This window comes from Pezoporus occidentalis, unplaced genomic scaffold, assembly GCF_034315485.1.
Source record: "Pezoporus occidentalis ecotype Australia unplaced genomic scaffold, CSIRO_AGI_Poc_V1 ctg175, whole genome shotgun sequence".
In the NCBI taxonomy this organism is placed as follows: Eukaryota; Metazoa; Chordata; class Aves; order Psittaciformes; family Psittacidae; genus Pezoporus; species Pezoporus occidentalis.
In genome coordinates, this window is record NW_026913586.1 from 502,189 (window position 1) to 521,046 (window position 18,858).

An 18,858-nucleotide genomic window follows, 5' to 3' on the forward strand; every position below is an offset into this window, starting at 1 on the left:
TGGAGCGGAAATGGTGAAATAAGTGGTAAAGGCAAGTTTTCTGCTGATATGTAAGCATTTAAGTGAGGAATTTTAGCTTGGAGGTGGAGGTTGTTTGTTAGTGTCCTGATTGCTGGTGCAGGGCTGTGTTTTGGCTTTAGTATGACAATAATGCTGATAACACACTGATGTTTTAGTTGTTGCTCAGTAGCACTTAACCCTGATCGAAGACTGTTCAGTCTCATGCTCTGCCAGTGCACAAGAAGCCGGGAGGAAGCAGAGACAGGACCTGACCCAGACTAGCCAAAGGGGTATTCCAAACCACAGACATCATGCCCAGTATATAAACTGGGGGGAGTTAGAGGGAAGGGACTGACTGCAGCTCAGGTCAAGCTGGGTATTGGTCAGTCGGTGTTACGCAATAGTACTGTGCATCACTTATGGTTTTTTGGGGAGGCAAGGTTTATTCCTTCCTCTCTCTCTCTATTTCATAATTATTATTGTTATTATTATGTTTTGCTTTTATTTCAATTACTAAACTGTTTATGTCTCAACCCATGAATTTCTACCTTTTTTTCTGATTCTCCTCCCCATCCCGCTGGAACATGACAGTTCGGTAGCTCTTTCTTTTGTTTGTTTTACTGTGGGTGTTTCCATAAAAACATAAATTGTCCATTAGGATGTTTGGCCCTTTTGACTAAACCCTTGTGCTCAGCAGCTGCTGATTTTCTTGTTTATTTTGGGGATGCCTGGGCCAAGGGTGTCTGTTGGAGGTGAGCACGTTGGCATGTTCACAATGACCCATGCCAGGTTGCACAAACTCTGCACATTGAGGCCAAAAATTGTGTTTTCAGATTCTCTACCAGCTCCTGTGCTTCCAGTTTATCAGGATGAGGGTGAATCTCTCCCAGGATGAGCCAATGGACCCAACACGACCCTCAGCAGCCAGGCAGCTCTGAAGCTGCTGAGGCACCTTGGCTGCCCATTGCCACTGCAGGGCACACAGCCACCTTGGGGAGCACCGGTGCGGGCAAGTCCATCAAAGAGGCACCAAAATCAAGCTGACTTCAGCAAGTGCTCAGATTTCCCCCCCAGGCAGCACAGAGTATGAGGAGCTCCTACTTACAACTGTTCTGCCCTTGTTTATAAGGCAACATAAATAGGCTGAGAGCTTAGGATAGATAAATTTACCATCTGCCTCCCCCTAGTGATTGCATTGCTGCATGAAAAGAGAGCGAAAATCATACTGGGCAATAGTTGGTTTTATTCTCTTTTTAAAATCAAAGTTGTCACCCGAGGAAGCTGTGGCTGCCCCATCCCTGGCAGTGTTCAAGGCCAGGTTGGATGGGGCTTGGAGCAACCTGCTCTAGCGGAAGGTGTCCCTGTCCATGGCAGGGGTTTGGAACTGGATGATCTTAAGGTCCTTTCCAATCCAAACCAGTCTATGATTCTATAGTTCTGTTATGCACCAGAGCAAATGGGAAGAGCTAAAGGGAGGCAAGAAATTAAGATTTCACTTATCCCCTTGCTAACTAGAAATAACTTAGGTCTGAAACAAAGGGACGTTTTAAAACCATTTTAATCAAAGTTGAGAATATTGGTGACATCGCTGATAAGCTCTATTTTTAGCAGGTTTACAAACTTGTGCTATCCTTTAGAGCTCAGCAAGACATCCAGCTAAATACTGGGGGATGTGTCCTGGGTGCCCATCTTAATGGCTCCATCCCTCCGAGTGAGCTGAGAGTGCTGTGCTTGCAGGGGCCACTCTATTATTTATATATGCATTATGTAGAATGAGACCCCTGTATTTAGTTGCTGGAGATAAGCATCAGTTTAATTCCCATTTCTTTGTGTCACTTGTTAGCCAGATTGATTTTAGGTCTGTTGGGGACAAGAATGCAATTATACTTTTAGATGTATTAAAGGTAAGGGATTTCTCAGGACCTGATGTTTTCCTTATATACAGAGTTGGCTTTCCTCAATCACAGACTGCTTTTCATTGATTTGGCTGTTAATCCTCTGGACTATGCTTGGGGATGTCTAAATGAGTGATGCCATCACAGTCCAGTTTATCATAGAGAGTGTTTTACCCAAGTTGATGGTGAACTGTAATACTATTAATAAAACTATGTATAGTTCAGACTTCACTTTTGTGGGATTTTTACAGACTAACAGCATAAATCACACACAAGATTTGTGTATGAAGATGTGTACCATGGGAGGGCTAAAGTGATTTTTCTCTGGGCTTCACTATCAGGGTGGTGAGGCCCTGGCACAGGTTGCCCAGAGAAGCTGTGGCTGCCCCATCCCTGGCAGTGCTCAAGGCCAGGTTGGACGGGGCTTGGAGCAACCTGCTCTAGTGGAAGGTGACCCTGCCCATGGCAGAGGGTTGGAACTGGGTGAGCTTTAAGGTCCCTTCCAACCCAAACCATTCTGGGATTCTATGATGGCAAAGGAGCTGTTCTCCAGAACACATGGTAGAACACATTTTAACAGGTGATGGAAATAAATACCTGCAGAAATGGTTTTCAACAAAATATACTTCAAATTGAGAAGCTCATGCACCCTGTTCATACAGTGTGTGAGCTGCTGCTTCATTGTACTCAGCCTGATTTTTTTTTTCACACATTTAATTCAACACCACTCTGATGAACTATTCTCTAAAATCAAAGGAGTTATTTTCCTGCTTATAGCTCCCAAGGCCAGCTTTCCATCGGGAAAGCAGGTTAACTGAGCCTATGTGTCTACAGCAATGTCTCAGCATCTCCCCAGCAACAGCACTTTCTGCTTGGTGACTGTGGAGAGGAGACCTGGGGCTCGAACAAGAGAGATGCCAGAAGCAACATCTGGCAGGATCAGAGCATCTTCCCTGCACCCAGCCCAGTAGGATTTTTGTCCCCCAGCCTCTCCTAGCAGGGCAGACATGGCCCTTCTGCCATGGGGATGGTGGAGAGCAAGAGGGCTGGTGGCTGTCTCTTTGACCCCAGGAGGTTCCCAAGCCAGGGCTGCCTTGGGAGGACCAGTTCTGGAGGAGTTTTAAGGGCTCACATCCAGCTGGACATGGGCACGCGCATCCCATTCCCCAAACAGATCCCACCTCTGTGCGTCCCGAGCAGCAGGAGGAAGAAAAGGCAGAACAAAACCCCACAGCAATGATGCCCTGGCCATTGAAACCACGTGCCCGGCCAGGCCGTGCATTCTGGTGTGAGGAAACCCAGGCTGCAGGCAGCTTTGTGTCCTGCAAACCACTGCAGAACTGATTTATATTAAAAATAAAGAGCACACAATACCGAACTGGTTGGGGTTTGTCTATTAATCTCTCAACAGTCAGCTGCAAACCTAACAAATCCCCTGGAACAGCAGCAGGGAGCCCTGTCCCAGCTCGTTCCTCCCTGCCCCCTTCTACAGCTAAAAATAATCAATAACGACTGTCCGAAACAGGGAGACCAAAGCCATTTTATGACTCATATCTTTATTTGCATGCTGGCTGGGCACAAAAAGCCACCACTGGGCTGCGTTTCCCAGCAGCCGTGGTGAAAAATCACCTCCAAACATACAGGGACCTGCACAGAAGGGCTGCTGTTGTTAGGATGAGCGCCTGCATCCCTTCCTTTTGCCACCATCCTGTGTGATGCTTTGCTGGGAAGAAATAAAAATAGAAACGATGCAGCTGGGTTAACAGCGGTGTTATTCTTCCTGCTTTATGAGAGCGAGGGCTAATTGAACCGCTTGGGAGCAGTGAGCCCCGGGGAGGCAGCAGTGGTTGTTATTCTGCTGGTAATTGTTGTTTTCAGCCACCCTAAGCAGCAGAAGGGACCTGTCCAGTGTTTTCTGGGATGGTGATGGAGCTGGAGGAGCTTTCCATCCAAATCCCCATCCCTAAGGGCCACCATCCTCCCTGGGCAGCTGCTCCGCTGGATGGGTCCATCCTCTCTTGTGCATGCCTGTCTGCAGCCGTTTAGGCTCAAGTAGCAGCAGCAGCACAAAAGCAGATGCTGGCAACAGCCAAACTGGGGCTCATTTCCTCTGCTGCAACCACATTTCAACAGCCACTAACAAAAATGAGTGCTCTCCACCCAGCTTGAACTATGCTGGCTCCTACCACATCTGGGGAGTTTGTCAGTGAGGGGAAAATGCAGCCTCGTGTCTCTGCATTGCTGTCACCAACATGGGGAAAGCCCAGAGCCTTGAGGACTTCCCCAGCCTGGCTCCCTTCTGCCCCAAAACAGCCTGGCCTGGCCTCAGAAAGGTGGTGGCTTGATGCCAGCGCAGTGGTGCATAGCAAGCTGATGAATAGCCCCTGCCCCACACTCTCAGGATGACTGTAGCTACATCCACGTGCTGAGAAACACACTTTTTTGGTGGTCAGATCCTCTCTTCCCCCATCTTGTCTCCTTCCCCACTGCTCTCTCGCAGCAGCACACTTGGGTTTGAGGCAGCCTCATGTCACTTCATGTTGGTTCGCTGTTGCAGAGCTGGGGGAGGAAATAAATCCTGACCTCTTCATCAAGAAAAAAAAAAAAAAAGCTGAAAGACCTAAACAAAGAGGAAAAAAAATTAATAATAGAGGCCACTATAAAAAAATCTGTGGCCAGATTTACTCCCTGACTGCTTGGGAACGGGGTGCCAAGGGGTTGCATGAGCCCTGTCCTGACCCCAACACAAGGCTCAGTGCAGACTGATGGTCTTTGCATTGGGTTGTCCCCATTTCAGGCCAGTATGACCAGGGTGATGTGCTGGTCTGCACACAGACTGACCCACCCCAGCTATACCTAGAGCTGGCAATTCTGCTCGGTGTTGTAGCAAAACACCCTGTGAAGATGGGGCCATAGAGGAGAGATTTTCCCAAAGCCCTGAACAGCCCTGCACAGCCCTGGTTGCACAGGCACCCCATCTACTCTGGGTTCATACACACCCCATCTTCTCAGCATAGTCTGTTTTATTTGTGCTTGCATGTGATGCTTACAGTGCTAGGTAGGGATGGGTCATGTTGCTGAAACCGTGACCAGAGTCTGGTGGTGGGCTCTGAAGGGGATGCTCATTGCCCCACATACAGACATGCATGGCCAAAAGGCAGTAAATCAACACATGGTGCTTGCCTACCCCAGATACATTCAAATGTGCTTTATCTTGGCTGATAACCTCTCTCTTCCTATCTCCTTTGGCCCCATCACAGTTAGCAGCTACTCCATGAGTAGGGCAGCACAGTCATCTTGAAACCTTTCCCCATCCAGAGTCACATTTCCAACCTGCTGCTGCCGCCGTTGGCTTCACTGGGCACTGGAAGGTGCTGGAGGAAGGCAAAAAGGATCACTGGGCATGAAACCCCCCCAGGATGCTAGCAAAGAAACCAGCACTTTGCAGTCAGGAAGCAGCTTAAGAAACAGTGCAAAAGTTCAGATTTGGAACACAGCACCAGTCTTGCCTTCAATGCCTCTAACTGCACGTGATTCTGGAGAACGAGGTTATTCCTGGGACAGAGCTACCACTTCCTGCGCTTGCCAAAGGCTTTCACATGGAAAAGAAGTGGAATGTTGAAAATCCAACAAACAAACTATGAAAATGAGGACAAAGCCTAGCTCTGGAATGCTGCAGGAAACACTGCTCTGTACATCCACGGAATGGAGCCACCGAGCGACCGCAGCAGCAAAGGCAATAAAAGAGATGGATCCTTCTTACTGCTCTATGCAGGGAGAAAAAAGCTCCCAAGTATTGTGTCTTTGGAAAGCATCCAGGTACAGGCCACCATGCTGCCTGCTTCAGCCAGAAGTCAGATATTTTGGTGGAAACCCCTTGGGGAATGGGCTGCTCAGAAACAACCTGCTGTGTGCACAGAGGGGGGTCAGCAAAGCCAATGGCAAAACCCTGCCTGATTTCAAGGCAGACATGAGCTCAGCCCAAAAGGTTGAAATCCCAGATGCTTTGTCCATGCTCGCAGGGGTAATGACTGGGCCTGTGCTGGCAGCAGCCGCCACCCTGAACATCAGCTCTTTGAGAGAACATCAGAATCGCATCCAATTCCTCCAGCGGGATGTTCAAATGACTAAGCCGGGAATGTAAATGTCCTCAAACAACAGACTGGAAGAGCTGTTGAAGGGGAATTTCCCCTCCCTTCCGCCTGAACTCTCTTTTACTTGTGCTAATGACTTCACATGAAGGAATCCAGATGTTAGCAATGGCAGCCACGCCAAAGAGCTGGCCCGTGTCTGGTGTGTGCTTCCTTGCTCTCCTGGCTGGCTGGGCTGTGAAGGAGCTCGGGAGCAAAGACCCAGCTGAACAACAGCTTGAACTGGCTGCATGACTGCCAGCAGCCACAGCAGCTCCCAAACCAAAGAGTGACATCCCACCTGCAGTAAACCAAGATGACGGATGGTTAAAAAAGATAGACCAAGCAAACATTGCAGCAGCCCTTCACAGCTTTGAAAGTTAAAACATCAGGAAAAGGTATGCTTGGAAAGGGTACTTGTGAAATAGCAGCTTGAGCATCACTTCTCTGGATCTTTGTCCAAAGCAATTGGGCTGCACGTGCCTGGGCTGCTGCAGAGGAGGATGCTCCTATCAGCCATGCACACTGGGCTGGGGAGGATGTTGTGCAAGAGAGAACTCTGCAGGACTCAATTCATCTGATAATGCGTATGTATTTTAACAAAGAGTTTGCATCTTTACATCTCCAGGTGACACTGGCTGCTGTCTATTAGCCACCAGCACCATCAAAAATCTCTCCACCTGGGGGATTTGTGCTCAACTGGGTGTTGTGGACCTTGTACAACTTCAAGGTTTCGAGGTGCACAGCCCCAACATGATTGAAAACCAGGCTGTCACCCTCGCCCCAGCAGCGAGCTCACCATGGAGCAGAGGGACTGAGAGAATCAACCACATTCTTTAAATGCAGTATTTTTGACTTATGGCAAATGATCCTAATGAAAAGCAGCTGCCTCATGCCTCTAAATAGGATTTTTTTTAATGCAGAATTTTGTCCTAATAGAGTAAAATCATAACATAGGAATTTTTATATCTATAAAAAGAGTTGCAGCCCCAAATCTAAGCTTCACTGACACGGCAGCACCTTCGGTTGGACAGGGAGGGCTTAGGGACAAGCATTTATTAAAGCATTCAAATGTGCTGAGACTTGAAGCCCACCAGGGGCTTTGCTCCCTGGCTTTGAGCACACAGTGGGCGCTCCTGCCCCACCAGCACCCTCCAGCATCCAGGGACAATGTCCTTCCCATGTAAGTGCTCAGTCAGGGCAGCGCTGGTTCGGAAGACAGCCTGCATGTGAACACTCCGGTGGCTGCAAGAAAGCTCAGCACAGAGCTGTCGAGTTACCTCAAACAGCCTTAAATATGTTCCTCCAGCCACTCTGCAAATCCCTCTGGCAGCCAAGATACGCTTTATATCACACAAACATCTTCACTCCCAGCCCTCCCTCACTCTCTTGGGCTGGTTTCTCTGCCAGGTCCCTCCTTGTTGGCTTCTTCAAGCTCGGGCTGATGGCTCAGCCCCAGCTCCCGCCTCCTGGGCTCATCCCAGCTGAGTTTGCATCATACAGACATGGAGAAATCCAGCCTAACCGTCCTCAGAGAGCAGGCGCTCATCTCAATGAAAACTTGTCCATGACACAAAGCGAGTGCAAGCTGGGGCTGCAACGTCCTCCTGAGCCAAGCCATCTCCATCCAGAACAACAGCGGGTGCTCCAGCAGTCCCTGGCTGTGGACACGGATGGAGCAGCAGAAGCCTGTGTGGGAAGTGAGGAGTGTTGCTGTAGGGCACGGCAGCTTGCCCATCCCATCCCATCCCATCCACTCTCTCCAGACACTGGGGCAAAAACACCTACCAACTTCCAAGTGGCCTTTCCTCCCCAGGCGCTTACACAGCCAGCAAAACCAGCTGAGAGGTGGCATTTACTGTTTTCTCCCAGGGTACAGTCTCCTGCAGAAGGAAGACGCAAGAACCAGAGCATTCCTGATGTAAACCTCAAGTATGAGGTTAATAGTAGACATGTGAGCAGTTAGCACAGCCACCGCCGTGTAACACCAGCTTTCTCCGCTTATTTACTCTCACTCAAGAAGCTGGCAAGTTGTCTGCGGAGCCAGTTATTCTTGCTTCAAAAGCCTGAGCTTTAGGACTGTGGTTCTGGGGAGCTACATGAAAACGAAGACAACAAAGTAAATGAGCACTGCCTACATGCAACGGCTTGTTGTGAAAATGAGGAAAATAACTATCAGCTGTGCAGTTATTACAGAGTTGGTGTTCTTGCACGTTATACTGCTGGTAACTGCTAGGAGTTTTGAATATATGAGAACGGGTTTTTTGGCCGGCTCCTGACAATGCTATGGAATGTGAGCATAGGATTCAGCACCACGTCAGGACAACGGTGCCTCCAGCCCTGTCTTCACTTCCAACAGCAGTCATGAGCAAATGATCATGGAAGAGTAAGAACAAGATGACCACGAAAGGTATTTGCCCTGAAGGGCTGTCCTGCTTCAACTGCTTTCAGCTCAGGTGTCTTCTGAGATGAATGTGATTTTTGGTCAACAATACCGGCCACACAAACACCATACTCCTCAAGGGGACTCTCTTTTTTGGGTACTTGCCCAGTTTCCCCTGGAGCCCATATATATGTTTAGCACTCAAAAAGCCTCAGGCAGGAAGCTCCACAGATCTACTGCCTGCTGAATTTACAAACCCCACTGGTTTCTGCTGTGTTTCTGGCTCTGGCTCCCTTTGAAGACCCCCACTTCTTGCTTTTCCAGGCCCTCTGTCATGCTTCTTCTCAGACATTTCTTTCTAAATCCAAAACTCATACCTCAGTTACACCAAAGCTTGTCAGTACGGATCCTTGTCTGCTGTCCTCCTTTTGCAGTCCTCCTCTGTCCTTTTCAGGTGAGCAAACCCAACCTATGTACATTATTGAAGATGCACATGGACCGTGGATTTAGAGTGCCATGAAGACATACTCTGTCCCTTTCCTTGCTATGTTTTATGTACAACTGCCTTTGACCACTTCCCACAGCTACCTGTAGCAACCCCAAGATGCTGTTCCAGAGCAGCACTTTCTGTCCCCCTTGTGTCATCTTCCAACTATCTTCTTTCATGTCTACCTCTCATTTTACTTGGTTTCCCAGCAGCCCTTCTGAACTCCCCCCTGGCTGCCCATGTCCTCCTCTTCACCACCTTCAGAAACTTCATCTCATAAGCATGCTATCCCATCCCACTGCTCACCTTCAGTTCAGCATGAATACACAAATCATCTTGGTTCCTTGTAAGAGACTGTCCTATGTCTTACCTGCCTGGGACCAAAGACAGAGTGAGAATGAGACTCCAAATAAGAGGTCTAATTTCTGCTATAGACCAGTTGCCTCCTCTCAAAAATGTGTCTCAGATCTTTACTCTTCGAGCAAAGCCAGAGCGTGCCCAAGAGATTAGGAACAAAAGCACTTCATTGAATTTTTACCTATATTTATACAGCACATCTCAGATGCTCCCTTTATGCTCTCCCCATGAGTCAGTGTGGGAGCATCCTGGAGACGATTCAGAAGTTATCCTTTTTTCCCCCAAGAACGTCACCCCAGGAGGATATGACACAGCCGGTAAAACGACTGAGCTCTTTATCCTGTTTCTTAAATACCAGACTCTTTTTCATCCAAGCACGTGTTTATGAAGTTCTTCAAATCTTAATATGAACAAAAATTCCCTGGAGGCTGGCGTCACGCCACGTTATGTATCATTATAAAAGACAAATTCCAGACACCAGGATATTCAGAACAGACCAGAAATAAAAGGAAGAAACACAGGGGAAATTTAAAGAGAAGTATGTGGGAGGGATGTTTAATACAATGTTAAAGCAGGACTCGTGTATTAGACAAACGTCAAGTGACTAAAGGAAATGCCTATTGCGGTGTTCTTTTGCACAATTAGGGCCCTTTTCATTTCACAGATCTCACAGTAACATCAGCCCTAAAGCACCACGTTTATCTGCTCACCCTCACAGAACTACAGCCACAGGCATATGCTGGTGGCTTTTTAAGGCCCTGGAGACACACAAGATACGAACACACATTGTGTGTAGAAATAAGCTATCTACAGTGGTTCCGAAACCACTGCGCTTCACTTGAACTCATGGAAGAGATAGAGACCCAGGGGAAATAAAGTCACTCAAGTGTTTCTGTGCAGCAGTTTTGCACCAGATTTTTCATCAGCGTTTCCCTGGGAAGCAGCAGCAGCAGCGGGCCATGGTTCCTGCCTGCAGCTCCCAATTTGCAGTTCACCGCAAAATCCTTCCGGCTCCGATGACCCTGCCTGCCCTCAGCAAGGCAGGCTCTCCCTTTACAACAAACACTCCCAACTCTAAGCTTTTTATCTTTGTCTCTAGACTCTCCTTCCCTCTCTCCTCTGCAGAGGAGCACAGGAAGTCATTTCAGCAAGCCTCAGCCATCATTTACTGCTTCAGCTGATCTACAGGAGGCTGGGCACAGCATTGTTCCTGCCCAGCTGCATTGCTGGTTGGAGTGTGCAACTGCTTTATTGCAGGCATGATGCAGGTCTGAAACCATGCTGGCCTCTAACACTTTTGTCCCCAGCCTGGTGAAACCAGGAGAGGTGAGGCCTTTATCATTTGAGCTTCTCCCATTTACTGCAATGCTTTAGGACGCAACCCTGCACACCCATCAGTTAAGAAGGTAAAAGGTAACTCTACCAGGTTATGTAGGAGCCTCCACAAAGATGCTCCAAGGGCTGGAGCACCTTTCCTATGCAGACAGGCTGAGAGCTGGGTTTGTTCAGAGAAGAGAAGGCTTCCAAGAGACCTTATAACAGTCTTCCAGTACCTAAAGGGGTTAACAAGAAACCTGGAGAGGGACTTTCTACAAGAGCATGTAGTGACAGAACAAAGGGGAATGGCTTTAAACTGACAGAGGGGAGATTTAGATTAGACATTGGGAAGAAATTGTTTACTGTGAGGCTAGTGAGACACTGGAACAGGTTGAAGAAGTTGTGGCTGCCCCATCCCTGGCAGTGTTCAAAGCCAGGTTGGATGGGGCTTGGAGCAACCTGCTCTAGTGGAAGGCATCCCTGGCCATGGCAGGAGGTTGGAACTAAATGTTTTTTATTGTCCCTTCCAACCCAAACCATTCTATGATTCTACAATTTCTCTCTAGACACAGAGTTTGGGAATGGATGTAAATAGGATTTTATATATAGATGTATCTTTAACATACTTCCCATTTAGTGAACATGATTTAAGGATTTCCTGAACAGAAAACTGCACTTGTGCACAACAGCCACAGACAAAGCTGTCACCTTTGAGTCTCCCTATTCCTGTTTGACATCTGCAATCTCCTAGAGAAATCAAAATTTCATTGATGTCCTCTCCTGGTTTAGATGAAGGACAATGCTATTGTTGAATTCAACCACAGCTTTCTCTGCTTAGAGGTTCAACTACAGCAAGTTCCTTTGCTTCCCCAGGCAGGAACCACAGGGACCTGGAGAGTTACCCAACCCAAAATAAACAGGGAATTAATTTCATCAAGTGCTCTTGCTTTTTGGAGGTGCGAAAGCCAAAGGACTGAATCATAGAGGTGGGGAACGAAGAACTCTTCTAATTATTAAGTACCATTAAAAATTTCAGTGCAGAACTCATCTGTGTAATTAGGTCACTATTAATTACCCCGAGTTAATGATTCAGATCTCTCTGCCATTAAACACCAGGTACATTCAACAAACATCCTGAAACAGGGAAAATCCAAAATGGACCACCTGACAACAAGGAAAATAGACCAGGGGAAAGGTTATTACACCGTTAATGGCCCGACTGAGAGCAGAATCTCCTAGATCCATGTTCTCTCCTGCCCTAAAATATGCTCAGAGTAGGGAAAAAGCATCCGCATTTGTGAGAGGACCCTCATGTGTGCTGGAGCAGCCTGGAAAGTGGGATAGAGAACCAGGCATCATCCAAGAATTACTCTGCTGGGCCCATGCCAGTTCCTCCTCCCAAGACACAGGCATGTATTTCACTTCTCGTTGAGCCGGGAAACTTTCTAGCAGGCAGCTGCAACTACATCACACAGTATGGCTCAGGCAATACACATGAGAGCTGGAGAATATGACAAATTTTGGCACATGCAACTGCAATTTTGGCATAGGAAATAGTAGGAAATCAGTTCCAAAGTTAGATCAAACATGAATATTTTGAAAACCTTCGAGATGCTCCAATTAGATCCCCAAAGACAACGCCTCCATAAGGCCCCTACTGTGGCATTCACTTTCTGGCAGCTCTGAAGCCAATTTTTTTCACACTTAATATTCTTTCACTTGTAGCTAAAATGTTTTATTTATCTTGCTTTCCTGTGAGGAAGAAGGGACAGGAATTCAAAATCAGGAGGCTAGAGGAAAATAAATGGATAATCAGCATTGAATAAGAACTGCTGCCACAGACCACATGAAGGTACAAGTTCATAGAGGAGAAGAAGCTCTGTTCAATGCACCATGTAACCAGAAACTGACCACCTATAAAGCTTCCATTGTTTTCCGTTATACTTTGTTACTAGATCACAAGGGGATCGGGTTTGTCATACCACCCACTGCTGTACCACCAACACCCACTGAGGATGGTCCATTCCAAAAGGGTAATAAAGATGCCCTACATGTTAAATCCATGTGCCATGGATTCTGAGGAGGTAACAGCTCCCTCAATGCATGTTTTCCTCCATGCCCAGAGTGCTTCAGTAGCACTGCAGGCTTTTACCAAGTAGGAGTAGATGGTGCAGAGCAGTGATTGTATACCATACGTATATACTAGTTCTCACACGGTTGCTACAGGTCTCACGCGATGTTTTCCTCAGAAGTCGTTACTGCACAAGTCAACCCTTTCAGCTTTCAGGCATGGATTACTGGCTTCGATAAGGAAGTGGAGTGAGTACTTGTGTCCACTCACAGTGGAGACAGGCAGCTAATGATCTTCTCATTCTTGGAGTGCCAGACACCGAATTTTCATGCAGCACATAATTCTGGTGCAGGGATCTTTGCCAGAGCATGCAGTGAAATTAAAGACAAATTCCAGGAAGTTATTTAGGTATTTTTGCTTGTCACTAACCACCATGGTCTAGAAGCAACTTCTAATCATGATTAAAGGCTCTCCTGAGCTACCAGAAGCATTTTGTTCTTCCACTGAGGGGCCTGAAGGACCCATCTAGCCTTGGTTTGGCTCAATACAGCTCTTTCTCAAACCTAAATTAGAACAATCCAGGTTAGATCTATACAGAGAATGGATGAGAGCTCTAATAACAAGAATTCTCAGACTCATTCCAATGAGGAACCTCTCTGAAATCTGAAGGGCACAGACAGAGCTGGGTTATGCAGCTTGCCTCTCTTGAAACCCATCCAATTTCTACTATCGTAAAGCATGGCTTATGTTTCAAGTTTCTTGAAAGTGCACGATTATTTTCACCCAAACACCATTAATATTTTTCCTGAGCACCTGGGGTTATATCAAAACCATGCAGGATAGATTTAAGAAAACCAGAACAATTCATTGGCCTCTCTGGCATTTATTTTTGCATAAGCAAAGCAGCCAACAACTAACAAGATGATGAAATTCTCCCTCTCAGGTCTCTTGGGCAGCTGCCAAACCAATGTCTAAAGCAGAAGTCTGTTTCCTCACATACCAGAAAGATTGGAGGGAAGGGAAAACAGGCAAGTTCCTTCGGTTTTACATCTTAAAAAGAAATCCCTCATTTCACACTGTGAGTAACGTGGCATCTGTCTTAGTGAGAGGTCATTTGTTCCTTCAGCTTAGCCTATAATTCCCTACCCTGGCTGTTCCTTACCTGAAAGCTTTTGGGGATTTTTGCCCCTCCTTGTTTTTTTTTTTAATCATTTGTAAATGCTTGAATATGGGACAATCAGAAATGTGATGGAGATTTTGGAAAACACAAGGGGTCTCTAGGTACAAAACCATGCTTCTATTTTCTTCAATAATGTTGCTGAAGAATACTTCGAATCTCAGTAAAAATTTGGCCTATAATTGCCTATTTTTAATCTCGCCCCTACTCACAAGGTGAGCTTTCAGGTTTGATTTCTGTAGAGATGACCAGTGCTAGCCTCCCTTCTTGGCTGAGTAGTTCTAGAGACCAAACATAAATCACACGACTGTTTCCAGCTCTATCACAACAAACAATAAAACAAGAGCACAAAATGTAGCAAAACCATTAAGAACCCAAGTGATCCTACAGGTAAGAAAACTGAAAAGAAGGGACTTGAAGGATGATGCTGTTTTCTGCAGTCACAGCTCCAATTTATCATATAAATTAAAGGTCTGTGTTCTTAAAAGGAGATCACAGTTGTGGGAGGGCCATCAAATACTCATCACACATGCATTCTTGATGGTCTGCCAGCATCACACACATGATGTCCCCAAAAGAAGACAAAATTCAGACAGTCCTGAGATAATTGGCTTTTCTGGAGGAGGAATATCAGTAGCAGGGGTAGGAGTAGTGGAGAAAAAACAGATGACGCATTTCAGCCACACGAGGAAACAAATGAATGAATCATGTACAGCCCCCTCACACAGAATAAACAGCAAAAAGCAGAATTCGGTCAAAATTCAGCCAGAGAGATGGAAGAAGAGGGGAAAGGGACACAAAAAATACAGCCACAGCAAACACCGAGCTGCAGCTGTTGGCTGTAAAAGCTAACAGGGGATACATCTAGGGATTATTTCTAACCCTTGTAGAAACCCTCTCCAAATCTGCCCTGGAGTAGTTTAGTTTGAAGAGACAATGGCAGCAACAGCACAAAAGGTAACTCTAAAATCAATGAGAAAGTTATATCTTGATTTGCAGCTCAGCACTTCCCCCCATCCCTTAAATCCACCGACTCAAATGGTTTGAATCAGGCTCCAAGTCAGTGATGTTTAGGGTTTCTTTAAAGCTGAATTCCCAGGTGATTCCCCAGTGAACACTGTCCAAACTCTCTCTCCTCCATAGTCCAAAGGTGTGTCACTGAACATGAAGCCACAAAATCATCAAGTACCTTAAGACTACTGTGTCTGAGAGCATCCAAATCCATCTGCTAGAGGGAGGAAAATCCAACCATTCCAGTGAATCCAAAGAGGTGTTTCTGTTTCTCAGTAAACCTCGAGGTTCACTGGAGAGGTAAGCACTTTGTCTCCACCAACACCTGAGACAACACAGAACAGAGGGGACAAAGACGTAACAAGGGAAGAAAGATGGATGCATTTAGATGGGGAGCTTAGCAGGGAAGACTGGAAATGACACAGGTCATTGGCTGAAGAAGCAGAGGCAAGTCAAGGAGTCTAGTAGGAGTTAGAGTGATTTGGAATTTTTTCACTATGAAATTTGAGATTGTGTAAACTTCTATCTTGATAGATCTGTAACAGGACATTCAGTATGCATTCACACAAACCCCCCTCCCAGAGAGGGCAGGGTAAGACTGAAAGAAGGACCTGACCAAAGATCAGTAACTTTACAGCAACAGGAGAGATCCCAAAAGCAAAGATCCCATCTCTTTGTTGTCCTTTGGGGCTGAATGAATTCCCTTTGAGCCACCACAACACTGACATCCCAATACACCTGTGGTCAGAACTGAGTGACCCTTACCAGGCCTCTGTGACTGTACCACAAACCAACCATGCTACCACTGAGCTGGACAGGAAATTTGGGCTATAAACTTACATGGACAAGTTTTGAGACCTCCCTTGGTAGTTCTTCAGAGAGCAAAGCAGCTGCTCTCTGCCAAGTGCCCCAGTGCCTGAAGCTGGGAAGGGTGCAAAGCCATAAGTACCTAACTCATGATCTGAAGTCCTTAGGCTGGAGGGCAGTTAAAACTAAATGACTGCAATAACACACAAATACAGAAGAAAATAGACAACACACAGACTGACACGTTAACAGACCCTGAAGTGAAGACTGACACACCAAGATCAGCAGATGTCCAACTCAAATTTGCTCAGTCAGATGCTAGACACGGCACAAGTGTTTTCACTGACAAATGAAAACAGATTGTCTTTTCAAAAGGCTGGTGTGCAAACAGCCACCCCTCAGCAGAGTCTAGCCAGCATTGTTTAAACACTACTTTGAGCAGGCTGAGCCAATATTACACTGAGTGGCAACCAAAGACCTAATTGAGCACAACAAAAGAAAACCTGACCTGCTCAGGCCTCAATCATCCCTGACATTTAGAAAATACACTTAAGTCTCTCAGTATACAGTTTGTAATTAAGTTTTCCAGCATACACTTTGTAATATGTGGAGCTACAGGAAAACGAGACATCAAATTGCTCCCGAGAGGTTAAGATCAAGAGTGGCTCTTTGCAACCCTGTCTTTATTCAACTTCCATTCTTGAGAAAACCACTAGCAGATGTCTGGGTAGCATGGGGCTTGCTGGCCATGACAGCTTCCAGAACTGCATTTGCTTTACTGAAGTTCTCACTCCCACACATCTCATCTTCATTCAGCCAGGAACGGGGCAAGAGCTTAAAAAACTAACAGGAAGAGGCTGAAGAGAAGCTGGTGATGTTTTGTACTCATGCTGGCTGACACCCCTCCTTTCAGACCACCTCTTGCCCATTACTGTCTGTAAAAAGGGCCCATTAAGCAGATCTCCCTGCCCTATTTGCTTGCTAAGTCGGTTTCATGGTCATTCTTTGAGAAGGAAATAGCTCACTGTAGACATGAACTCATTTGGATTGGTGCCTTCAGGCAAGCACAACTACAGTTGAAATCTTATGCATAAAAGGTGTTAATAAGCCGGAAAGGAAAGGAGGCCAGATTCCAGGGAGCAAACTGCTTACTGTAAGCTAGATCAGCACCACAACAGCACTAGATAAGAGCTAGATTGCTCACTGCCACACCACAAAGCCCCAAATTAAGAACTACCTGCATGGGGATCCTTGCTGAATTGCATACCTAAAGCAAAAGCTTTAACTAAACTCTAGTCTGCATTTTTCTTGCATTCTTCAGTGAAAGCTCTTTTGAAGTTCAGCTTTCAGTACTTCCAGCACTGAAAAGCAGAAAGGATTGTCAGGAATTCTCTTATCACCAGTCAAGTGGCACATTTCACTCAAGCATACATAACAGCATAAAACTGGGTAGGGGGAAGGGATCCAAGAACAGGTGCAGACAGTCCAAGTAGACAGGCAGAATGTTTTTATTTAGGAAAAAAGGGAATGCCATCTTCCAGAAGATAAACACAGTAATTTGTGCATTAATTATAGCTCAGTTACCTTATCCAAAGGCCTCCGATTCCTCCTCCCAACTGGATTTAGAAGTAAAGGCCTGAGCCTTTATACAAACAAGCTAATGGATTCTAATGGCTTACTCTGATGCAATGTCATTTAATCAGAGCAGCACTTCTATTTTCCCTGCTGTATTCAAGAGAAGAGAAAAAATAAAGACTGCATCCACATTCATTTGCCTCACCTAAACACCTCCCATTGCAGTCAGTTTTTCTCATGCTTTCATCTTACTGGACTCTTTCTCTTAAATTTAAGGGGGAAAAAAAAAGTATCCATTTTTAGCTCCCTTTTATTTCACAGATCACTTTCCACTAAAGTGACTCCAAAAGTCATTCATATGTTTGCTTATTTAATAGTAGTTACCAGTTTTTGTTCACTGTTTCCTCAACTCAGAGTTTGCTTCATAGGAAAGCAGCCTGTATTTAAAAAAAACTAGAAAGATTCACGATTTAACTACTTTACCAAACCAGGGAAATAAGCAAAATGCAACACAACCAAAGCAAGATACAACAACCTAATACTATATCTGCTTTTTAAAGACTTTTCATCTTCCATTTCCCATCTGTCGCCAGATCCCTTTCCCACCTCATGTTGTTTCTTTTGGTTGCTTTCCATTTCCTTATCTCTGCTCTTCTTTATTTTGCTTGTTACTCCACACACTCCCAATTCTTAGTCAAGACAACTCTTTCTCCATGGGAGTGGACCAGAGATCCAATGGGACAGTACAGTCACCAGTGCGTCTCCACACCCAGTGTAAGCAAAACCAGTCTGCCTAATTTCTTCACCTGTGCCTCTTATTTAGCCCCCTGAGGCCACCTGCTCATCAGTCTCTTCTCTCCCCTCTCTCTCTTATCACTTCATAAGGCAGGTAGATGCTTTCTCACAGCATTCCTCCTTGCTAAGTACCATTTAGCCTGTTTTCCCTTAGTTGTGCCCTACACAGGAGGCCTGGTTTTAATCTCCTGGTTACAGGAAGGGTATGAAGTAATTAATTAATGCTGCCACTCCACCAATCCCACCCACTTCACTAACAGGTTAATATCACATGTGCACTCCACCCTCTCTTACTCATATGATTGAATTCTTGGGCTCTTTTCCTGTCCCTTTGTTCTTGCAACCTGCTCTTGGTTGAGTCTGATCCTTCCCTTGTCCTCATGACTACCTTTAGTGCTCACTTGCCTCTCCCTCCCCACCATGTCTCTACCCACCCACAGTACCCTCCTCTTCCTCTCTCTGTAGTCCATACAGAATCTTAACACTGTATCTCCACTTGCATTCCCCATCATTAGCACAACTTTCCTTTCACCTGGCCCAAACTCCTGACAAAAATCCCACTAACATTTAAAAGGAAACAGGGTGCTGAGCATGGCCAGGAAGCAGCACATGTACAGTAAAACCTGCAGCTCATTCAGACAGGTGCAGTTCCCTATGAGGAACGACAAGGCACGGAGGCCAAACCTCACAGCACAATACCAGAGCACAGACCATCTTCAATCTATGTTGGTTGGCGTCATCATGAACATCTACAGAACACAATGGTGGAAGACCAGACCACCTCACCTTTCCCCAGACAAAAAAATCACCTTCTTTAAAGTCAAAGAAGGAAGAAAAGAAGAAAGCAGGTGAA